Source organism: Rutidosis leptorrhynchoides, chromosome 6, assembly GCF_046630445.1.
Source record: "Rutidosis leptorrhynchoides isolate AG116_Rl617_1_P2 chromosome 6, CSIRO_AGI_Rlap_v1, whole genome shotgun sequence".
Taxonomy (NCBI): domain Eukaryota; kingdom Viridiplantae; phylum Streptophyta; class Magnoliopsida; order Asterales; family Asteraceae; genus Rutidosis; species Rutidosis leptorrhynchoides.
In genome coordinates this window covers 53,450,327-53,459,618 of record NC_092338.1, presented here as the reverse complement: position 1 = coordinate 53,459,618, position 9,292 = coordinate 53,450,327, and the positions used below count along the sequence as shown (strand labels likewise).

At 35.1% G+C, this 9,292-nt stretch overlaps 1 non-coding gene across 1 annotated transcript; it reads right to left on the bottom strand.

Annotated features, from left to right (window-relative positions):
* Nucleotides 1–8,851: 8,851 nt before the first annotated feature.
* On the bottom strand, nucleotides 8,852–8,958 carry LOC139856234 (small nucleolar RNA R71). Its single transcript, XR_011761729.1, has one exon. It is a non-coding gene; the product is annotated as a small nucleolar RNA R71 (small nucleolar RNA).
* Nucleotides 8,959–9,292: the final 334 nt, after the last annotated feature.

The window sequence follows — 9,292 nt, the reverse complement described above, 5'->3', positions numbered from 1 at the left end:
TTGCGCCTCCTTTATTTGAGTAGTAAGGTTAGTGTGAATCATTATATTCATAGATTTTACTCGAATGGGTTCTCTGTCCTTTCTGCTCAAGGCGTCGGCTACCACATTTGCCTTCCCCGGGTGGTAACGAATCTCAAAGTCGTAATCATTCAACAATTCAATCCACCTACGCTGCCTCATATTCAGTTGTTTCTGATTAAATATGTGTTGAAGACTTTTGTGGTCCGTATATATAATACTTTTGACCCCATATAAGTAGTGCCTCCAAGTCTTTAATGCAAAAACAACCACGCCTAATTCCAAATCATGCATCGTATAATTTTGCTCGTGAATCTTCAATTGTCTAGACGCATAAGCAATCACCTTTGTCCGTTGCATTAATACACAACCGAGACCTTGCTTTGATGCGTCACAATAAATCATAAAATCATCATTCCCTTCAGGCAATGATAATATAGGTGCCGTAGTTAGCTTTTTCTTCAATAATTGAAACGCCTTCTCTTGTTCATCCTTCCATTCAAATTTCTTCCCTTTATGCGTTAATGCAGTCAAGGGTTTTGCTATTTTGGAGAAATCTTGGATGAATCTTCTGTAGTAACCAGCCAATCCTAAAAATTGACGTATATGCTTCGTAGTTTTTGGGGTTTCCCACTTTTCAACGGTTTCGATCTTTGCCGGGTCCACCTTGATACCTTCTTTGTTCACTATGTGACCGAGGAATTGAACTTCTTCCAACCAAAATGCACACTTTGAAAACTTAGCGTACAGTTTTTCTTTCCTCAATACTTCTAGCACTTTTCTCAAATGTTCTACATGCTCTTGATCATTCTTTGAGTAAATAAGTATGTCATCGATGAAAACAATGACAAACTTGTCAAGATATGGCCCACACACTCGGTTCATAAGGTCCATGAACCCAGCTGGTGCGTTAGTCAATCCAAACGGCATAACCATAAACTCGTAATGACCATAACGCGTCCTAAAAGCAGTTTTTGGAATATCATGCTCCTTTACTCGCATTTGATGATATCCATAACGTAAATCGATCTTCGAATAAACCGAAGAGCCTTGTAGTTGATCAAATAAGTCGTCAATTCTCGGCAGTGGATAACGGTTTTTGATGGTAAGTTTGTTCAACTCTCTGTAGTCAATACACAACCTAAATGTACCATCCTTCTTCTTGACAAACAAAACAGGAGCTCCCCATGGTGATGTGCTTGGTCGAATGAAACCACGTTCTAATAGTTCTTGCAGTTGGCTTTACAGTTCTTTCATCTCGCTGGGTGCGAGTCTATAAGGAGCACGAGCTATTGGTGCAGCTCCTGGTACAAGATCTATTTGAAATTTAACAGATCGATGTGGAGGTAGTCCCGGTAATTCTTTCGGAAATACATTGGGAAATTCTTTTGCGACGGGAACATCATTGATGCTCTTTTCTTCAGTTTGTACTTTCTCGACGTGTGCTAGAACAGCATAGCAACCTTTTCTTATTAGTTTTTGTGCCTTCAAATTACTAATAAGATGTAGCTTCATGTTGCCCTTTTCTCCGTACACCATTAAGGGTTCTCCTTCTTCTCGTACAATGCGAATTGCATTTTTATAACATACGATCTCTGCTTTCACCTTCTTCAGCCAGTCCATGCCAACTATTACATCAAAACACCCTAACTCTATAGGTATCAAATCAATCTTAAATATTTCGCTACCCAGTTTAATTTCTCGATTCCGGCATATATTATCTGCTGAAATTAATTTACCGTATGCTAATTCGAGTAAAAATTTACTTTCCAACGGCGTCAATGGACAACTTAATTTAGCACAAAAATCTCTACTCATATAGCTTCTATCCGCACCCGAATCAAATAAAATGTAAGCAGATTTATTGTCAATAAGAAACGTACCCGTAACAAGCTCCAGGTCTTCCTGTGCCTCTGCCGCATTAATATTGAAAACTCTTCCGCGGCCTTGTCCATTTGTGTTCTCCTGGTTCGGGCAATTTCTAATAATGTGGCCCAGTTTTCCACATTTATAACAAACTACATTGGCATAACTTGCTCCGACACTACTTGCTCCGCCATTACTCGTTCCGACACCATTTGTTCCTTTCGTTCTGTTAACCCCTGGTCCGTAGACCTCACACTTCGCCGCGCTATGACCATTTCTTTTACACTTGTTGCAAAATTTGGTGCAGAACCCCGAGTGATACTTTTCACACCTTTGGCATAGCTGCTTCTGATTGTTGTTGTTGTTGCGGTTGTTATTGTTGTTGGGATGATTGTTGTAGTTGCTGTTGTTGTTGTTGTTGTTATTTTTTGGGCCGTTTGTTGTAGTTGCGATTGATGTTGCGATTGTTGGGATAATTGTTGCGATTATTATTGTAATTGTTGTTGTTGTTGTATTGGTGATTCTTATCACCGTTTTCCTCCCACTTTCTTTGACTTGCTTCACATTGGCCTCTTCAGCCGTCTGTTCTTTAATTCTTTCCTCAATCTGGTTCACTAGTTTATTAGCCATTCTACATGCCTGTTGTATGGAGGCGGCTCGTGTGAACTTATATCTTCTTGGATTCTTTTCGGTAATCCTTCCACAAACGCGTCGATCTTCTCTTCCTCATCTTCGAACGCTCCCGGACACAATAGGCACAATTCTGTGAATCGTCTTTCGTACGTGGTAATATCAAATCCTTGGGTTCGTAACCCTCTAAGTTCTGTCTTGAGCTTATTGACCTCGGTTCTGGGACGGTACTTCTCGTTCATCAAGTGCTTGAATGCTGACCACAGTAGTGCGTACGCATCATCTTGTCCCACTTTCTCTAGATAGGTATTCCACCATGTTAACGCAGAACCTGTGAAGGTATGCGTAGCGTACTTCACTTTGTCCTCTTCAGTACACTTACTTATGGCAAACACCGATTCGACCTTCTCGGTCCGCCGTTTCAATCCGATCGGTCCTTCGGTTCCATCAAATTCCAAAGGTTTGCAGGCAGTGAATTCTTTGTAGGTGCATCCTACACGATTTCCTGTACTGCTAGATCCAAGGTTATTATTGGTATGTAGCGCAGCCTGTACTGCGGCTATGTTTGAAGCTAGAAAAGTACGGAATTCCTCTTCATTCATATTCACGGTGTGTCGAGTAGTCGGTGCCATTTCCTTCAAAATAGTCAAATGGAACAAGTTAATCATACAGAATATTAAGAGTAGTTAATAGTATTTCGTAGCATAATATGAACTCATTTATAAAAGATTTTTCTTCATATTAGCGTTTTATAAGTTTAAATTCGGGTAGTACCTACTCGTTAAGTTCATACTTAGTAGCTAATATACAATTCAACTACTACAATTCTATATGAAAAACTGATTATAATAATATTTCGCGTTCAAACTTTTATACAATATTTTACAAACTTACAATACCGCTTATTTTACATAAAGCATGAAATATAGCACACAATAACTTTGATACAAGATAGTTGTGAAGATAATTCTAGCTAGTACACAAGTCGTTCAGCAAAGGCAATAAAGACACGTAATTCATATGTCCAGAAACAAGTCATGCATTCTGGTTTTACTAGGACTACTTCCCATCCTTGGTCTTGTGGAACATAACCGTTATGGCCATTGATAAGACAGCGTGTTGTAACGTCGTCAAAGGGACGAGGGTTACGTAATGACCAACAGTCTCGTAATAACCTAAAAACCTCATTTCTTACCCCAATTACCGACTCCGTCACTTGTGGAAACGTTTTGTTTAATAGTTGTAGTCTGATGTTCTTTTTCTCACTTTGGTGAGAAGCGAACATTACTAACCCGTAAGCATAGCATGCTTCTTTATGTTGCATGTTAGCCGCTTTTTCTAAATCATGAAGTCCTATATTCGGATACATTGAGTCAAAATAATTTCTTAACCCGTTGCGTAAAATAGCATTTGGGTTCCCCGCAATATAAGCGTCAAAGTAAACACATCGTAACTTATGGGTTTCCCAATATGATATCCCCCATCTTTCAAACGAAAGTCTCTTATAAACCAAGACATTCTTGGAACGTTCTTCGAATGTCTTACAAACTGAAATCGCCGTAAATAGTTGTGCCGAAGAATTCTGACCGACTCTAGACAAGATTTCATCAATCATGTCTCCGGGTTGGTCTCTTAAAATATTGGGTTGTCTATCCATTTTGTGTTTTTATACTGTAAAATAGACAAGAGTTAGATTCATAAAAAAAATACTTATTAATACAAGCAATTTTTACATATATCATAAAGCATAAGCACACTATATTACATATATTACATCACACGAATACAACTATCTTATTCCGACTCGCTCGTTTCTTCTTCTTCGGTTTTGGTTCGTTTTGCAAAGTTTCTAGGGATATATGATGTTCCCCTAATACGAGCTGTCATTTTCCACAACGATTTAGAAAAACCTGGTGGTTTAGAGGTTCCCGGGTCATTGTTACAACTTAAGGGCTTCGGGGGTTGACGATACATATAAAGTTCATCGGGGTTGGAATTAGATTTCTCTATTTTTATGCCCTTTCCCTTATCATTTTCTTTTGCCTTTTTAAATTCAGTTGGGGTAATTTCTATAACATCATCGGAATTCTCATCGGAATCCGATTCATCGGAGAATTGGTAATCCTCCCAATATTTTGCTTCCTTGGCGGAAACACCATTGACCATAATTAACCTTGGTCGGTTGGTTGAGGATTTTCTTTTACTTAACCGTTTTATTATTTCCCCCACCGGTTCTATTTCCTCCTCCGATTCCTCCTCTTCCGGTTCTGATTCTTCTTCCGGTTCTTCTTCGGGAACTTGTGAATCAGTCCAATATATATTCGACTCTTCGTTATTATTAGGTGATTCAATGGGATTTGTGCTAGAGGTAGACATCTATCACACAATATCAAACATGTTAAGAGATTAATATATCACATAATATATACATGTTAATAATATATAGTTTCCAACAAAAATGTTAAGCAATCATTTTTAAAGAAAACACAGTCGAAGTCCAGACTCACTAATGCATCCTAACAAACTCGATTAGACACACTAATGCAAATTTTCTGGTTCTCTAAGACCAACGCTCTGATACCAACTGAAATGTCCCGTTCTTATTGATTAAAAACGTTCCATATTAATTGATTTCGTTGCGAGGTTTTGACCTCTATATGAGACGTTTTTCAAAGACTTCATTCATTTTTAAAACAAACCATAACCTTTATTTCATAAATAAAGGTTTAAAAAGCTTTACGTAGATTATCAAATAATGATAATCTAAAATATCCTGTTTACACACGACCATTACATAATGGTTTACAATACAAATATGTTACATCGAAATCAGTTTCTTGAATGCAGTTTTTACACAATATCATACAAACATGGACTCCAAATCTTGTCCTTATTTTAGTATGCAACAGCCGAAGCACTTAGTATTTACCTGAGAATAAACATGCTTTAAACGTCAACAAAAATGTTGGTGAGTTATAGGTTTAACCTATATATATCAAATCGTAACAATAGACCACAAGATTTCATATTTCAATACACATCCCATACATAGAGATAAAAATCATTCATATGGTGAACACCTGGTAACCGACATTAACAAGATGCATATATAAGAATATCCCCATCATTCCGGGACACCCTTCGGATATGATATAAATTTTGAAGTACTAAAGCATCCGGTACTTTAGGCCCAATAGATCTATCTTTAGGATTCGCATCAATTAGGGTGTCTGTTCCCTAATTCTTAGATTACCAGACTTAATAAAAAGGGGCATATTCGATTTCAATAATTCAACCATAGAATGTAGTTTCACGTACTTGTGTCTATTTTATAAATCATTTATAAAACCTGCATGTATTCTCATCCCAAAAATATTAGATTTGAAAAGTGGGACTATAACTCACTTTCACAGATTTTTACTTCATCGGGAAGTAAGACTTGGCCACTGGTTGATTCACGAACCTATAACAATATATACATATATATCAAAGTATGTTCAAAATATATTTACAACACTTTTAATATATTTTGATGTTTTAAGTTTATTAAGTCAGCTTTCCTCGTTAGTAACCTACAACTAGTTGTCCACAGTTAGATGTACAGAAATAAATCGATAAATATTATCTTGAATCAATCCACAATCCAGTGTATACGTATCTCAGTATTGATCACAACTCAAACTATATATATTTTAGAATCAACCTCAACCTCGTATAGCTAACTCCAACATTCACATATAGAGTGTCTATGGTTGTTCCGAAATATATATAGATGTGTCGACATGATAGGTCAAAACATTGTATACGTGTCTATGGTATCTCAAGATTACATAATATACAATACAAGTTGATTAAGTTATGGTTGGAATAGATTTGTTACCAATTTTCACGTAGCTAAAATGAGAAAAATTATCCAATCTTGTTTTACCCATAACTTCTTCATTTTAAATCCGTTTTGAGTGAATCAAATTGCTATGGTTTCATATTGAACTCTATTTTATGAATCTAAACAGAAAAAGTATAGGTTTATAGTCGAAAAATAAGTTACAAGTCATTTTTGTAAAGGTAGTCATTTCAGTCGAAAGAACGACGTCTAGATGACCATTTTAGAAAACATACTTCCACTTTGAGTTTAACCATAATTTTTGGATATAGTTTCATGTTCATAATAAAAATCATTTTCCCAGAATAACAACTTTTAAATCAAAGTTTATCATAGTTTTTAATTAACTAACCCAAAACAGCCCGCGGTGTTACTACGACGGCGTAAATCCGATTTTACGGTGTTTTTCGTGTTTCCACGTTTTAAATCATTAAGTTAGCATATCATATAGATATAGAACATGTGTTTATTTGATTTTAAAAGTCAAGTTAGAAGGATTAACTTTTATTTGCGAACAAGTTTAGAATTAACTAAACTATGTTCTAGTGATTACAAGTTTAAACCTTCGAATAAGATAGCTTTATATGTATGAATCGAATGATGTTATGAACATCATTACTACCTCAAGTTCCTTGGATAAACCTACTGGAAATGAGAAAAATAGATCTAGCTTCAAAGGATCCCTGGATGGCTTGAAAGTTCTTGAAGCAGAATCATGACACGAAAACAATTTCAAGTAAGATTTCCACTCGAAATAAGATTGTTATAGTTATAGAAATTGAATTAAAGTTTGAATATGATTATTACCTTGTATTAGAAAGATAACCTACTGTAAGTAACAAAGGTTTCTTGATCTTGGATGATTAATTGGAATGGATTTAGAAAACTTGAAAGTAAACTTGCAATCTTGGAAGTATTCTTGATTTTATGAAACTAGAACTTTTGGAATTTATGAAGAACACTTAGAACTTGAAGATAGAAATTGAGAGAGATCAATTAGATGAAGAAAATTGAAGAATGAAAGTGTTTTTAGGTGTTTTTGGTCATTGGTGTATGGATTAGATATAAAGGATATGTAATTTTGTTTTCATGTAAATAAGTCATGAATGATTACTCATATTTTTGTAATTTTATGAGATATTTCATGCTAGTTGCCAAATGATGGTTCCCACATGTGTTAGGTGACTCACATGGGCTGCTAAGAGCTGATCATTGGAGTGTATATACCAATAGTACATACATCTAAAAGCTGTGTATTGTACGAGTACAAATACGGGTGCATACGAATAGAATTGTTGATGAAACTGAACGAGGATGTAATTGTAAGCATTTTTGTTAAGTAGAAGTATTTTGATAAGTGTCTTGAAGTCTTTCAAAAGTGTATGAATACATATTAAAACACTACATGTATATACATTTTAACTGAGTCGTTAAGTCATCGTTAGTCGTTACATGTAAATGTTGTTTTGAAACCTTTAGGTTAACGATCTTGTTGAATGTTGTTAACCCGTTGTTTATTATAACAAATGAGATTTTAAATTGTTATATTATCATGATATTATGATATATAATATATCTTAGTATGATATATATACAGTTAAATATCGTTACAATGATAATCGTTACATATATGTCTCGTTTCGAAATCATTAAGTTAGTAGTCTTATTTTTACATATGTATTTCATTGTTAATACACTTAATAATATATTTACTTATCATTTAACATAATTAACCAAGTGTATCAATATCTTAATATGATTCATATGTACCTAGTAAGACGTTGTTATAACGATAATCGTTATGTATATCGTTTTCGAGTTTCTTAAATTAATAGTCTCACTTTTATGTATATAACTCATTGTTAAAATACCTAATGAGATACATACTTATAATAAAATCATGTTAACTATATATATAACCATATATATGTCATCGTATAGTTTATACAATTTTTAACTTTCGTGAATCACCGGTCAACATGGGTGGTCAATTGTCTATATGAAACCTATTTCAATTAATCAAGTCTTAACAAGTTTGATTGCTTAACATGTTGGAAACACTTAATCATGTAAATAACAATTTCATTTAATATATATATAAACATGGAAAAGTTCGGGTCACTACACCAAGGTCACGCCATTATTAAGCCAGACATTAATGCGCCAGATTATGAAATCAAAGGACAAATCTTACACATGGTAACTAATCAATGCTAATATAGTGGTACGCTAAAAGAAGATTCAAACGAACATCTTCGAACCTTTAATAGGGTCTGTACTCTATTCAAAATCAGAGAAGTTGAGGATGAACAGATCTATCTCATGTTATTTCCCTGGACCTTAAAGGGATAAGCCAAAGATTGGTTAGAATCGTTACCAGAAAGGGCGATTGATACATGGGATGTCTTAGTTGAAAATTTTCTTAAACAATTCTTTCCAGCATCTAAAGCCGTGAGACTTCAAGGAGAAATAGTTACGTTCACACAAAAGCCAAATGAAACATTATATGAGGCGTGGACAAGATTTGGAAAATTGTTGAGAGGATGTCCTCAACATGGTTTAGACACTTATCAAATAGTACAAATATTCTACCAAGGTGTCGACGTTGCTACACGAAAAGACATCGACATAACATCTGGTGGTTCCATTATGAAGAAAACCGCAACTGAAGCTTATAAAATTATTGATAACACTGCGTCCCACTCACATGAGTGGCACCAAGAAAAAGATATCTTTCATTCATCTAAAGTGGCTAGAGCCGATTCTAGCCATGACTTTGATTCAGTTTCCGCAAAAATAGATGTTTTCGAGAGACGAATGGAAAATATGACTAAAGATATTCACGCAATACGAATCAGTTGTGAACAATGCGGTGGACCACACTTAATGAAAGAT